This window comes from Cynocephalus volans, chromosome 6 (genome assembly GCF_027409185.1).
Source record: "Cynocephalus volans isolate mCynVol1 chromosome 6, mCynVol1.pri, whole genome shotgun sequence".
Taxonomy (NCBI): Eukaryota; Metazoa; Chordata; class Mammalia; order Dermoptera; family Cynocephalidae; genus Cynocephalus; species Cynocephalus volans.
Window position 1 is genome coordinate 154,846,046 of NC_084465.1, and position 14,477 is coordinate 154,860,522.

Sequence of the window (14,477 nt, forward strand, 5' to 3'; positions counted from 1 at the left end):
GGACCTTCTTCTCTGCCCACCCACCAGCCTTTATAAACCACCTGCTCAGCCTCCTGCCTCTACAAGGCCAAGTCCTCCACTTGCTCCCAGCCCCCAGCCCCTCTCACTGCTCAAGAGCACAATTTTGCACCCATGACTGCACCATCAGTTTCCCCTCTGCTGGGTTGTCCCTGTCAGCCTACAAACATGCTCCGATGCACTCTTTAGAAAAACAATGCAAAACCAACAAAACACCAGAAGGAAACATTGATTCCAGTTCCCTTTCTAGCCACCACTGCATTTCTCTGAAACCTTCTACAACAAAGCTTCTTGGCACTGCCTACCCTCGCTTTCTTAATTCCTGTCCTCTAGTCCTCTCTTGAACACACTCTAGTAAACCAACAACCGCTCCACTAGAGCTGTTTGTACCACGTGGTCGGTTCTCACCTCAAGTGACCCCTCAGTGGCATTTGACACCGTAGAGCCTTCCCTTCCCGGGGGTCTGTTCTGCGCTGGCTTTCACTACACCACTGACTCTGGGCTTTCCCCAGTCTCAAAGCCTACTTCTTTGCTAATTCTGGGTCCTTTGCTAGTTCTTTCTCATTTCCCTTACCTTTAAATAGACTCAGTCCTCAAACCTTTCTCTATGTATTCTCACTCCCTGGATAATTTCATGAAACATCATGTTTAAAATACCACCTATATATAGGTGGTGACTCCCATAATTATTATCCCAGGTTGAACACACCCCCTGAACTCCACCATACAACCAACTGCTTTCTTAACATCTCTACTTGGATGTCTAATAGACATGATTAACCTCAAAAGTCCAAAACTGATCTCCAGACCCCCACCCCCAATTTGCTCTGCTTCATCATTTCATTTGATATCAGCCCTGTCTTAATTTATCAAGCCATAAAAGGGGGAGTCACCCTTGACCATTCCTTCTCTTAATTTCCACATCTAATCTTACAGAAAATACTTTTGTTCTACCTCCAAAATACATTTTTATTTGGCCATTTTGTACCATCTTTCCAATCCCACCCTGATTTGATTCACAATTATCTCTCACCTGGAACTTTGCCTCCTTACCTGTCTTTCTGTTCTCCCTCTGGCTTTGCTGCCAGTAACATAGCAGTCAGAGGATCCTTTTATTTTTTTTATTTTTATTTTTTTTATACACAAATGTTCACAGCCTCTTTATTAGAATAGTTCCAAACTGTAAACAACCCAAATGTCCATCACCAGATAAACACATAAACAAATTATGGTGCCTATATCTATGCAATATATATATATATATTTTTAAGTTTTATTTTGTCGATATACATTGTAGCTGATTATTGCTCCCCATCACCAAAACCTCCCTCCCTTCTCCCTCCCCCCCTCCCCCCCAACAATGTCCTTTCTGTTTGCTTGTTGTATCAACTTTAAGTAGTTGTGGTTGTTATATCTTCTTCCCCACCCCCCCGGTTTTTTTTTTTGTGTGTGTGTGTGTGTGAATTTATATATTAATTTTTAGCTCCCACCAATAAGTGAGAACATGTGGTATTTCAGAGGATCCTTTTAGAAAGCAGGCCAGATCATGTTATTGAACTACTCACATTAGGGCTGGCTTCATAATTTGGGGGGCCCAGTGCAAGATGAAAATGCAGGACTCCAGAAAGGGAAGACAATCTCTCTCCCCCTGGGCCTCTGCCCTGATCCACAGTGGACTAGCAATCCCTAAGAGATTGTAGCCTTTGGCCAGGACTTGCTCAGTACTTGGATCCTCGGTGGATGAGAAGCCCCTGCTGAGTTGTTAGCTGAACACACCTGGTGCTGCCAGCCCAAGGAGGGGAAGGCCACTGCTTGCCTCACCCCAAAATGCCATGGGGCACATACTCGATCCTGACACTCTCTGCTTCTGTGCACAAGTCCCCACTGGAGTGGTGGGCAACTGCAGTAGTGGGATGAGGATGGGAGCACAGGGGGAGTGGCCAGGCAGGGCTGGGCAAGAGTGGGCATCTCAGAGCCCATCCTAAGGAGGCAGGGAGGCAGGAGAATGTGTGCACTGAGGCTACAAGCCCCTGGCATATGCTCCAGCATCCCATTGGACTTCATTTACAAAACACAAGTTCAGAGACAAAAGAATGGTAATTCTGAGCATGGAGCCTCGCGTACCTACACGGATCACACACCCATGAAGCCAGCCCTGCCTGGCTCACGGTTGTCCAATATCTTCTCATCTTGTACTACTTGAGAAGGAGAGATTTCATATTTATATATAATATAATATATTAATATAATAAATAAATATGTAAATTATATAAAATATGATATGTAAATAATATAATTAATATAATCTGACCCCCAGGCAATGTTTCCTTCTGACCCTATTTCCTACTCTTCACCTGCTCCCTCCTTTCACTCCAGCTACACTATTCTCCTTACTAGTTCTCAAACACACCAGAAAGGCTACTGCCCCAGGGCCTTTGCACGTGCTGCTCTTTCTTACTTTGTGGTGACAAATAAGGGGGAGCAGAATTACTGCCCCATTCTACGGAGACCCCACACACTTCCCACTGGGCTTTGAGCTTATCCCAGTAAACTCAACACAGAAACCACATCAGAACAGGCATTAATGCTAGCATTTTCCCAGAAGATTCATACCAGGTGAGTTTGGAATCTGAGAAGCAAGGCTTGTTAGGGTCTGCCTAGGGTATGTTGTTTCTATTTTCTTACAATCCAAACTACAGATGGAACATATGGGATTTAACTGCAAAAAGATTTCTGGCCTTGGAGAAGAGGTACAGAGTAAAACAGAGTCAATATTAAACATTTTGACTCGGTTTATTTAACCCTGAAAAGTTGGGGGTGAGGTAAGGAAGTAGACCCAGGTATCCCGTATGGTCAGCGAGGACAATTAGCTGTTAAACACTAGGCAAATTAAGGATTCCACATGCAGTGTGTTATGGACTGAATGCTTGTGACCCCCATAGCTCATATATTGAAGTTCCTGTGATGTAGGGTGAGGTCTTTAGGTTTAAATGGGGTCACGAGGGCGGGACCCCCATGATGCGATTAACATCCTAATAAGAAGAGGAAGAGACCAGAGTTCACTCTCTCTCTTTGCCACATGAGGACGCAGTGAGAGGCAACTGTCTGCAAGCCAGGAAGAGAGGCCTCACCAGGAGATGAGTTGCGAGCATCTTGATCTTGGACTTCTCAGCCTCCAGAACTATGAGAAGTAAATGTCGATCTATAATATTTTGTCAGCAGCCTGAGCTGACCATTACGGAGTGGTTCCCCATGTTTATACTTCTCTGTTACACTCTTGTTCACTAATAAAAGCTCCTTTGAAAGATAACCTTATATTGTTGAAGTAACTGAATGCTACTGAGACGGTTTCCCTAATACTTTAGCCAGTGTCTTTTCTCTAAAGTTCATCCAGAAATCTGCTAAATCTCAAGTTTTTACTTAAAGTACAGAGTGGCCATAATTCTGAGAAGTTTATAGGCCTTCAGGTCTGGTCAACTGAAATGAATGCAGGCCACCACTTGGGGCCACTCTCAGAGTTGTAGCGACCCAATGTCTCGGAGCTGTTTGTTCTTGTTACTGGCCAGCGACCACCTCCTGTGTGCCAGGACTTCAAGTCCCTGGTGTGGGGATATCTTCTGTCTTCTCCCGACATCTGGACCTCACTCTTCTTTCCTTCATCCCACAAACCAAAAACTAGGCACGTCACTTTAAGTTCAAGATTCTTTATATTGGTGGGGGGGGACATGACATCCTCTTACCTTATCCCACAAGAACTGCAATATTGAGCAGTCTTTCAAACTCTTGTTTGACACTCTCTCCTTTCTTTTTAATAGCAGTAAGATAACTGTCTGGGTTCTTTCACAAATGTGTTGTGAGGCCTTAATAAGGCCCTTGTGTTTGAAAAACACAGGGCATAACATAGTTGTATTTCCTCTTGGTCATGAACTTTTTATTTCACATTTTTGCATTACGTTAAAAAGCTATGTGTCATTCTATTCACTTACACAGAAGCCTAAATAACGGACAGGAGCTGCTGTGGCTGTTATTCTTGTTCACTGGCTGGTGACCTCCTCCTGTGTGTCAGGAGACCCTTTCCTTCAAGATTCCAGCGTGGGGACATTTTCTCTCTTCTCCAGACATATACACTACACCTTCCCTTGCCTCATCTCAAGACCCATTTTTGTAACCATTCTGGCAACAGAGTAGAGAATTAAAGGGAGACCTTGTATAAAACTGCTATGGGTTGAATGTGTGTCCCTTTCAAAGCTCATGTTGAAGAATCCCCAATATGATATTTGAAAGGTGAAGCCTTTAGGAGGTGATTGGACCAGGAGGGCTATGACCTCATGAGTGGATTAATGGGTTAATAGATCAATGGGTGATTAAGGGACTAGACTGGTGGCTACAGAAGGAAAGGAGGAAGGCAAATGGACATACTCTTCCCCTCTCTCCATGGAATGCCCTGAGCCACCTTGGGACTCTGCAGAGAGTTTCAGCCAAGAAGAAGCTCCCACCAGATGTGCCCTCCAACCTTGGACTTCCCAGCCTTCAAAGTGTGAGAAATAAATTTTGTTTCTTAATAAATTACCCCATTTCAGGTATTCTGTTATAAGCAACAAAAATTGGGCTAATACCAAAACCATCATGATTTATGATATTCTACCAATCTCCCATGTATACTCTGAGCCCAGAGCCTGACAGTATCTGACACAGTAACAAGCATTTGATAAATATTCTGGGAAAATACTTCTCAGACAAGGGCTGCAGCTGTGGCTTTTGAAATGCTAAAGCTCCGAAAGCATGGACACTACTGAAAGGCAGAAAACAAACAAACAAACAAACAAAAACCGGACAAAAATGACTTTTAAACAAAATTTAGAGTAATGCTAGGGAGGCTAAAGTTTAGAACTAAGTTGAGGAAGGAGCAGATTAGTGCTAAGAGATACAAGTACCAAAATAGTCATTGGAGGGACTTGGAGGGTTGAATTGCCCCAATATTTTAATTTCTAAATTGGCATAGCAACGTGAAATAAAAAAAAGAAAAGAAAATGGAATGTAGTTTAGGGTCCAAAATGAAGTGTCCCAAAAGCTGGGAACACAGGTTTAGATGTGATGTGGAAAGAAAGAGGGAGCCCTGGGCCTTTCTATACTTCATGTTCGCCTGTGACTGGTGAGTGTGTTTTGTTTCTGACATACGTTAGTAAGTGAGTCACTTAGGTCTTAAAACGCACTTTTCTCATAGAAACAAAATGATAAATGATGATTAGGTCCCCATATCACCCAACAAAAACCTGTTTAACCCTGACATTGCTGAAATGTACATTTGCAATAGAAAAGCAGAAAATGCATCATTTCCATATTAACACTTACAAGACAAATTTTGAAAATACTATAGAATTAAATAAGAAACGAGTTTTATTTATACTAGATAGTGGCACTTGAGACAAAAATAAGAGAATTTAAAAGTATATGAGTCCGTTCAGAAGAAGGAACTTAATTCCTCCCGCCACCCCCCACCCTGAGTGTGACCTGCGCTTAGTGACTTGCTGTCATAGAACAGAATATGGGGCTGGCCAGTTAGCTCAGTCAGTTAGAGTGTGGTGCTGACAACACCAAGGTCCAGGGTTCGATCCCTGTACCAGTCAGCTGCAAAAAAAAAAAAAGAATAGAGTGTGGCAAGGGAAGGGGTGTAAGTTTCTGTGGAGAAACCTGCAGACACTCCTTTCACAGGGTGACCAAGGATCAAGGTCAGCATCAGCAGTGAGAAGTCATGTTGACAGCAAGTATCCCTCATGAGATGGATGCAGGACACTTCACCTCTGTGATCTTTTCCCCCACAAACCTGCAACCCCAGTTGCAGAGAGACATGCTACAATACACCTAACTATCTATCACTCCTCAAAATTGTCGAGGTCATCAAACACAAGGGAAGTCTGAGACACTGTTACAGCCAGGAGGAGCCTCAGCAGACATGACGGCTGAATATAATGTGTGTCGGGACAGGATCCTGTACAGAAACCAGTGCAATCCAAATAAAGCCTATACTTTAGTTACCAGAAATGTACCAGTGTTGGTTTCTTAGTTGTGACAAACGTATCACACTAATGTATGATGTTAACAATGGGGGAAAGTGAGTGAGAGGTATATAAGCACTCTCGGTACCATCTTTGTTACTTTCTGTAAATCTAAAATTATTCTAAAATTCAGTTTGCTTAAAATTGGAACTTTGAAAAGATTAAGGAAATCAATAAAGCTACAAGAAAGACTGGCCAAGAAATAGAGAAAACAAAAAATTACCAATATCGGGTGTAAAGAGGAGATATCACTTCAAATGCAACTAGAATTAAAAGTTAATAAGGCATGAAACTGTCATAGGGCCCAGCAATTGCAGCCTTGGGCGATTATTCCAGAGAAATGAAAATTCATGAAAAGAAAAAGAAACATTCATGGCAGCTTTGTTCATAATTGCCCCAAACTGGAAACAACACGAATGTCTTCCAATGAGCGGACTGTGAATCAAGCTGTGCTGCGTCCACAGCACAGAACCAAACGGCACAGAATATTTTTATGTGCGACCACTGCAGAGAGCTGTGCTTAGTGAAAAAAGCCAACCCGAGAGGCCGCACACTGTGTGGTTCTCTAAATATGTTAATTCTCCAAATGACAAAAATATGAAAATGGAGAAGAGATTAAGGATGAAGAGGATTGGCTATAAAAGGATCCCGTGGTGATGGAAACATTCTGTATCTTGACTGGTGGAGGATACACAGAACTGCACACGTGATAAGTCACACAGAACTGAATGCACACACATGGATAATAAGGGGGGGATATTATAAGCAACTCTATGCCAATAAATTCAACACTTAGAATGTCTGTGAGGGTTTCATAAAGATATCTAGAGAGACCCTCCCACTTTTTAAAAATTTTAGTAAGACATGTTATTTAATGTAATATATCTAAAATATTGCCATTTTAGTGTGTAATCAATGTAAAAGTTATTGAGGTATTATACTTTTATTAACCAAGTTTTTGTACTCTGTTGTGTACGTACTTACAGCACCTCTCAATTCATGCCATGCACATTTCAAATGCTCAGTAGCCATGTGCAGCTAGTGCCCACCATACTGGACAGCACAATTCAATCCACATTCCTAAAGAACATGTGATGTCTGCCCACTGTGATGGCGGCACACAGATCATTCTATTCCGAGATATTTGTTACGGGCCAGTGTACATGGATTGCTATTTTCAATTTTTATTGCTGTAGTTTGTGAGTAATAAATACAAACCTCCCTTTCTAAATACAAACATCCCTTTCTAGCCCTTTGAGTTCTAAATTAACTGAGAACCAGACACAAGTTTCACATAGATGTAGGCCAAAATATCAGTTCCAATCTAAAAAACTCTGCGTTGGCTAGTGTGGCTTAGATCTGTGTCTACACTGCACTTCCTAATCCTGTTCCTAGCCCTGGCTCTGAGGCTACTCACCTACATGGGGATGTGCAGAGAAGACTGAACTCCTGCCCCAGCGTGTTCCAGCAGAGAGAAACTTGGCTGAACTGAGTGCTGCAAGAGGAAGACCAGGAAGACGCTTTCCCAACAATCTGCTAAACTACTTTTCCTCTTTTGGGAGGGAGGAAATTTGGAAAAGTTCTTTCCAAAATTATTTCACCCGGAGAACAGAATGGACAGCCTCCCTCTTTCAAGAGCTTTACTCTAATTTGCCTTCAAAACGTGCATCTTTCTTGTCTTTGGTGCAGACATATCACTAGCATCTCCCACTTTAGAGCTTTGGGGATGCGGAGGGCTAAAAATGAAACCCACGGGGTGGGGGAGTAAGAAAGGCTGGGGAAAGGCTGAGGGTCGGTGAGAATTTGGAAGAGGGGTGGAAGGAGGAACGGAAAGCACACGGTGTGTTAAAACACACAGATAAACCCACAAAACTGAACCAAACAGGCGAAAGCGCGGGAGTGAGCGTGGAGGCGCAGCCAGTGCAGGACTGGGACGCACCGAGGATGAGCCAGGCGGGATGTCACTTCAGACAAGGTCACCGGCCCTCTGCTCCTGGGCGCTCCTTGCCAGATGAGGGGACGGAACAAGCCAGGGCCCTTCTGGACGTGAGGTCCCATTATTCCAGGTGTCCGCGTGTGTCCCGGAGGGCAGAATCCAGGAGGCCACGGGAGAAGACACCGGGTCGGGATCATCCCCCCGCAGGTGGCCAGGTGATGGGGCCTGGGCCCAGGTGACCGCGGTGGAGAATGGCTGGGGAGGGGCAGGTGGAAGGACGGGGGCCCAAGGAGCGGCTGCGCGCACGCGCGCCTCCTACGTGCAGGGCCACCCCAAGGGGTGGCTTTGGGGACACTTCTGTTCCCACCCTGGAGTAGCATAAAGTGTCCCCCCCAAATTCATGTTCACTCGGAACCTTAGATTGTGACCTTATTTGGAAACAGGGTCTTTGCAAATATAATTAAGGAAAATATGGAGATTAAATAATCGGGGATTAGGGCGGGCGCTAAAGCTAACGAGCATGTCCTCAGAAGAGAGACAGGAGCGGGCACAAGGGACACAGGAGAAGAGGACCTGGAGAAAGAGGTGGGGGCTGGAGGGCCGCGGCCACAAGCAAGGACGCCGGGGGACCCCAGAAGCTGGAAGAGCCTGACGAGGGACCCCGCGCTGACGCCTTCACTGCAGCTTCCGGCTCCCGCGAGTGGCCACCAGCGTCTGCTGTTTTAAGCACAAACCGGTGTGTGGCCGGTTGCTAGGGCAGCCCTAGAAAAGTAAGGCACACACCTGCCAGCAGTGTCCGGGAGGAGGTCGCAGGAGCGGTGACACTCCTACCTGCCCCGTCCTCCGATCACCGCGGCTCTGTTTTCTTCCATCCCTTTGGTGATGGGTCAGAATCTGGAATTACTCCTTTTAGCCTCCCGTGTTCACTGTTCTGCACAGTGGTTTCTATGCGTATCTGACCAAACATGCTTCACATGTTCGCAAAGAAAAGGAAAAGACAAGTTGGAAAAGAGAGGAAGGAATGCAGTAAAGACCAAAAGGAAAGTATTATTTTCTAAAAAAGAAGAGAGTGTGTGTGTGTGTGTGTGTGTGTGTGTGTGTGTGTGTGTGTGTGTGTGCGCGCGCGCGCGCGCATGTGTGCTGCATTTCAATATCACTGTGTGCAAATAAGGGGTTATGCAAACACCGGAAATCAGGTGACTTCCTTGTGATGCGGGTTTCTATATGGGAGATACATGTTCAGAGCCAGCCATGTTATCAGATATAATGTCTTTATTTCATCTACTAATAAATGCTTTCCAATCTATGTTCTAAGTCCCTTAAGGGGGGGAAATGTTTTTATGTGACATAATTCCTACTTATATTTTACAGAATGGTAAGAAATCCCATCCGCATTGGAAGTGATTTTGTATAAAAACGTAAGCTGTGTGATTGTATTTGATGGTTAACTAAAGAGAAATATTGTGGTTCCTCCCTCTTTACTACATTAATATAGACTTTGTTCCTATGTTAACATGTTTCCTCTTCTCCCTCTCTTTCCTCTTCATCCTCTCCCTCTCTCTGTTTTCCCTTCTTTTCACACCTTCAGATAAATCCAGTGAAGGTATTTTCAGTGCTGTTTATCCTTGCTCAGTGGGAGTTATAATTTGTTTTAATATTTTGTCTTCTAATTGTCCTGGGTGGCAAATAAAATCATCTCTGAACCCCAGCAATATTTTCCTCTATGGAATAGTTATTAAAATAATAAAGTAAGAAATAAATAATTGTTGTTTAAATAAATGAGCACATACTTAATAAAAACACACTCACCCCAGTTAGGATGGCTAATATCCAAAAGACTGTGAATGATAAATGCTGGTGAGGTTGTGGAGAAAAAGGAACTTTCATACATTGTTGGTGGGACTGCAAAATGGTGCAGCCTCTATGGAAAACGGTATGGAGGTTCCTCAAACAATTGCAGAGAGATCTACCACATGACCCAGCAATCCCACTGCTGGGAATATACCCAGAGGAATGGAAATCATCAAGTCAAAGGTATACCTGTTCCCCAATGTTCGTCGCAGCACTCTTTATAATAGCTAAGAGTTGGAACCAGCCCAAATGTCCATCATCAGATGAGTGGATACTGAAAATGTGGTATATCTACACAATGGAATACCACTCAGCTATAAAAAGGAATGAAATACTGCCATTCGCAATGTCATGGATAGACCTAGAGAGAATTATATTAAGTGAAACAAGTCAGACACAGAAAGAGAAATATCACATGTTCTCACTTATTTGTGGGAGCCAAAAATAAATAAATAAATACCCCCCAAAAACGGGGGGGGGGGAGGGAAGAAGACATAACAATTGCAATTCCTTGAAATTGACAGGACAAGTGAACAGAGAGGACATTGTTGGGGGGAGAGGGAGGAGGGAGGGAGGTTTCGGTAATGGGCCACAATGATCAACCACATTGTATTTTGACAAAATAAAATAAAATAAAATATATAGAAAAACAAAAAACCCCCACAAAAATGAAATTTTGATAAAGAAGCTACATCAATGGTTTTTAAAGAGAATATTGACTTTGAATAAGACACTAGGTTGATTCTAACTCAAATTCATAATTGAACAAAAATACAGATCAATTAAATTTAAATTCAACAAAGTCCACCTCTTTAAAATTCTCTGTGCTTTTTAAAAACATTTTTACTTAACGTTTTTGACATAAAAAAGCTGTACATGATTAATATGTACAACTTGATGAGTCTGAAGATAAGTATATACCTGTGGAACCAACACCACAACCTATGCCATAAACCTATACATTACCTCCACAAGTTTCTTCCTGACTTATTTATTACTAGTATTATATTGTGATCATCAAAACAAAAAGTTTCTCTACAGCAAAAAAACAATCAACAAAATGAAAATATAACCTATGGCAAAGGAGAAAGCATTTACAAACTATGTATCTCTTAGCTTTGGGAGGTCTGTTAATTTTCTGCATTCCAAAAAATGCAGAAGGGCAGGTCTCATCATAAGAGGTAGCATAGTGAGACTGAAAGTCGCTGGACTGGGAGGAATGAAGTTGGGTTGTAAGTGCTACAGATACCAGGATCCCCTTTTCTTGTGGCTGTGGCACTTGAGGATCCTGGTTAATAGAGAAAGAAATGGATGCCGGTTCTGGGCCAAGGAGCCATAGGTGATTTTATGACATGGTTTTTCTAGCCCGCATCATGGGTACAAAGTTTGCCTGTCTCCACCCTCACTCAAGTAAGCATCTTGGCCTAAGCTGATATGCCAGAAACACTTCTCCCACCACAGTATTTCCTGATTTTTTTTTCTAGATTTACCCTTTCCTTGGCCTCCCTGCAGTGGCCTCCCATTGCCACAAACCCCACATCCCATAACAAGCAGCCAGAGCAGTAGTAGGAGAAACTAGAAGTGCAATGTTTACTGCCAGATCTGCCTGGGGACTCTCATCCCGGGTTCTTCTCATGGGTTCTTATCATGAAATACCCAAAGCACAGAAATGTTTACCAGGGGGTCTGGACTTTATTTTAGCACTTTGGAACCAGATGTCTTATCCCTCAGTTCTTTACCCATACTTGGCTTCAAAGAGTCACTTGTATTTATATATTTATTTTTATTTATGGAAACATAATTGATTGTACATATGTGTAGGGCAGAGCACTGAATGTGCCATATGTGATGCTCAAATCAGGATCATCAGTATATTCAACATTATACAATGTAATCTTTTTTGTATGGTCCTTTACCAATTAGGTGCATATGTATTTATACTTGTTTTGTCTTCTTGGTCAATTGACCCTTTTATCATTATGTAATGTCCTCCTTTGTTTATTGTTACAAGTATGAGTATGACCACCCCTGCTCTCTTTTGGTTGCCATTCACATGGAAAATTCTCAAAGAAATGTAGAATGAAAAATCCACACAGTTTTGAAGCATTAATGTGCTCTTGTTCCCAATCTTTGTGTACCATCTTAAATCCAGTTTCTTTCTGGATCATGTAAGAACAGTTTTGTTGTGAAAATTTACCCAACATTTTACTGGTTCCATATGTGCCCCAGCATACAATGGTCCAAGTCTCCTCTCAGACCTCCTTCTATTAGGTTTCTCTGAGCCTGAAGTCAGATGTCCCCAGCAGGACACACGGGCACCAAGATACGGATGACAATCCATACTGATTCATAGAACAGTTGGGTTAACTTAGTCAGAAAAATACAACTAATGTCTCAGATGGCCAGCTGAGTGTTAAAAATTTATTTGCTGAATTGACTGATTGTCTTTATATAAATTTTAGAATTCTATTATGGTAACAGCTTCATCTCTTCTGAAGGAAATAATATGTTTTTGTCATTGGTAAGAGGAATTGTGTGGCTTATAACGTTTCTGGTTTGAATTTTTTATCAGGAGGAGCCAAGTCAAACTTTAAGCTCAATCCCAGCAATTATTTTGCCCTTTACTGTTGGCACATTTGCTTTGCTTTTGATTTTATATTTTCAAAAGTTACTATCTAGGGCCAGCCCATGGCTCACTTGAGAGTGTGATGCTGATAACACCAAGGAGATGGGTTCAGATCCCTATGTAGGGATGGCCGGTTAGCTCACTTGGAAGAGTGTGGTGCTGACACCACCAAGTCAAGGGTTAAGATCCCCTTAGTGGTCATTAAAAAAAAAAAAGTTATTGTCTTATACAGCATATCTTTTAATATAAGCCATCTGCATATTTTAAAGTGCCTATGTGAAAAGATTTTTTAATATTTCTTCAGGAAAAATGACTAAATAATTTGGATTGATAAACTGTGTGTCTTGAGATTCTGACATAGGAATATCTACTCTTCTGCATAAAATATCCCCTAGGTTACTGATCACTGTAAAAATAATTGCAGATCTCTCTGGTTGTATCAGTACAAAGAAATACTGAAAAAAGGCATTCTTGTTGTCAGTTTCCATTGGGAACCCTGTGGTTTCTGAGTGTGTATGTGTGTATTTCTACAATATTACTCCCCATCAGCATTTTCCAAACTATGTACTAAAAACACAAATGTCAGGAAACAACCCAACAGGAAAATGGATAAACCAACTGTGGTATATTTGTGCAATGAAATGCCACTCAGTAATAAAAAGACTAACTACTGATACACACAACAACGATAAATCTCAAAAACATGATGTAGTATGAACAAAGCCAGACACAAATTAGTGCATGCTGGTGATTCCATTTCAGATTAACATTTTTCCAGGGCCAGGGAGGCCTGGTGGAAAGAAACTGCAAGGGGAAAAGGAAAATTTTGTGGGGATGGCAATGTTCTCGAATGTCATAGGGATGGTGGTTTTGCAACTATGTGCATTTTTCAAAATACATCAAATTACCCTTCAAGGAGAAATATTTTATTTATGTAAATTATAACTTATAATGCTTATTAATTTTTTTAAATGAGTATCTTAAAGAGATTGATATGTGTTCCCCCAAAAAGGGGGGAGGGTAAGATTGCAAACTAACTCTGGGAAATAACAGGATGAAAATGGTAAAACTGATTTATTTATGCAGGACTTCCCAGAATCTATGCTAATGTGAATTAAAGTAAAGATGCTTCCAATGCTCATTAAAAATAAAAAGCAAACATGCTGCTAGGTAAACACCTGCTCTGAATAGGTCAAAGTACAAATCTGTCTCGGGGCTTGTGCACAACTGGTGCAGATACAGACTATCATAGACACTGCTCAGAAAAATTCTTTCCTCCCCATGCCATAAAAAACCACAACACACAACAACAATGACAAAATAAAACTAACTTGAAAATTGAAGTCTGAAGATAAACATCTGGTATTGTTAGGTGTTTGGAATGGTCATCATAAAATTCTAGTCTCTTAATTACACTCTAAATTTCAAATCCTTCAGTGTACATCTTCCACATGTATGGGTTTCTCTACTATCTTATCCTTTCAATCAGAAAAAACATTCTTGAACTGTCACCACAATATTTCTCAGCCTGAGATAACCAACTTTCCTCTTCACTGTAAAATGAAGGCTGAGGAAATGCCATTGTTCATAAAAATGGAAGTCTCTCTATATATTTTATTATTTAGTATTATTTTAACATGAACATTTTCTTTGGGGGAGATCAATTACATTTTCATGAGGTACCTTCTTGGAATTCTGTAAAATACAACGGGAATGTCCCTTGGGTGAGGCTTAGGAGACAATTTGCAGCCGAGTTATTAAAGACAAAGCCAAGACTGGAGTGACAGCTGAAGCTGCACGTGCACTTGCTCTTCCAGGCAGGATGAGGTGATGGCCAGAGCCCCAGGAGTGCCCACTCTCACATCCCCTCAAAACTGAGACAAACTGGAAATGAAGCTTCTGGAAATTCACACCCCTCCAAATGAGTTCTGATTTTTATAATGGGTCTAGTTTTGTTTTTTTTTTCAAAACTGAGTAACACTGTGCTGAA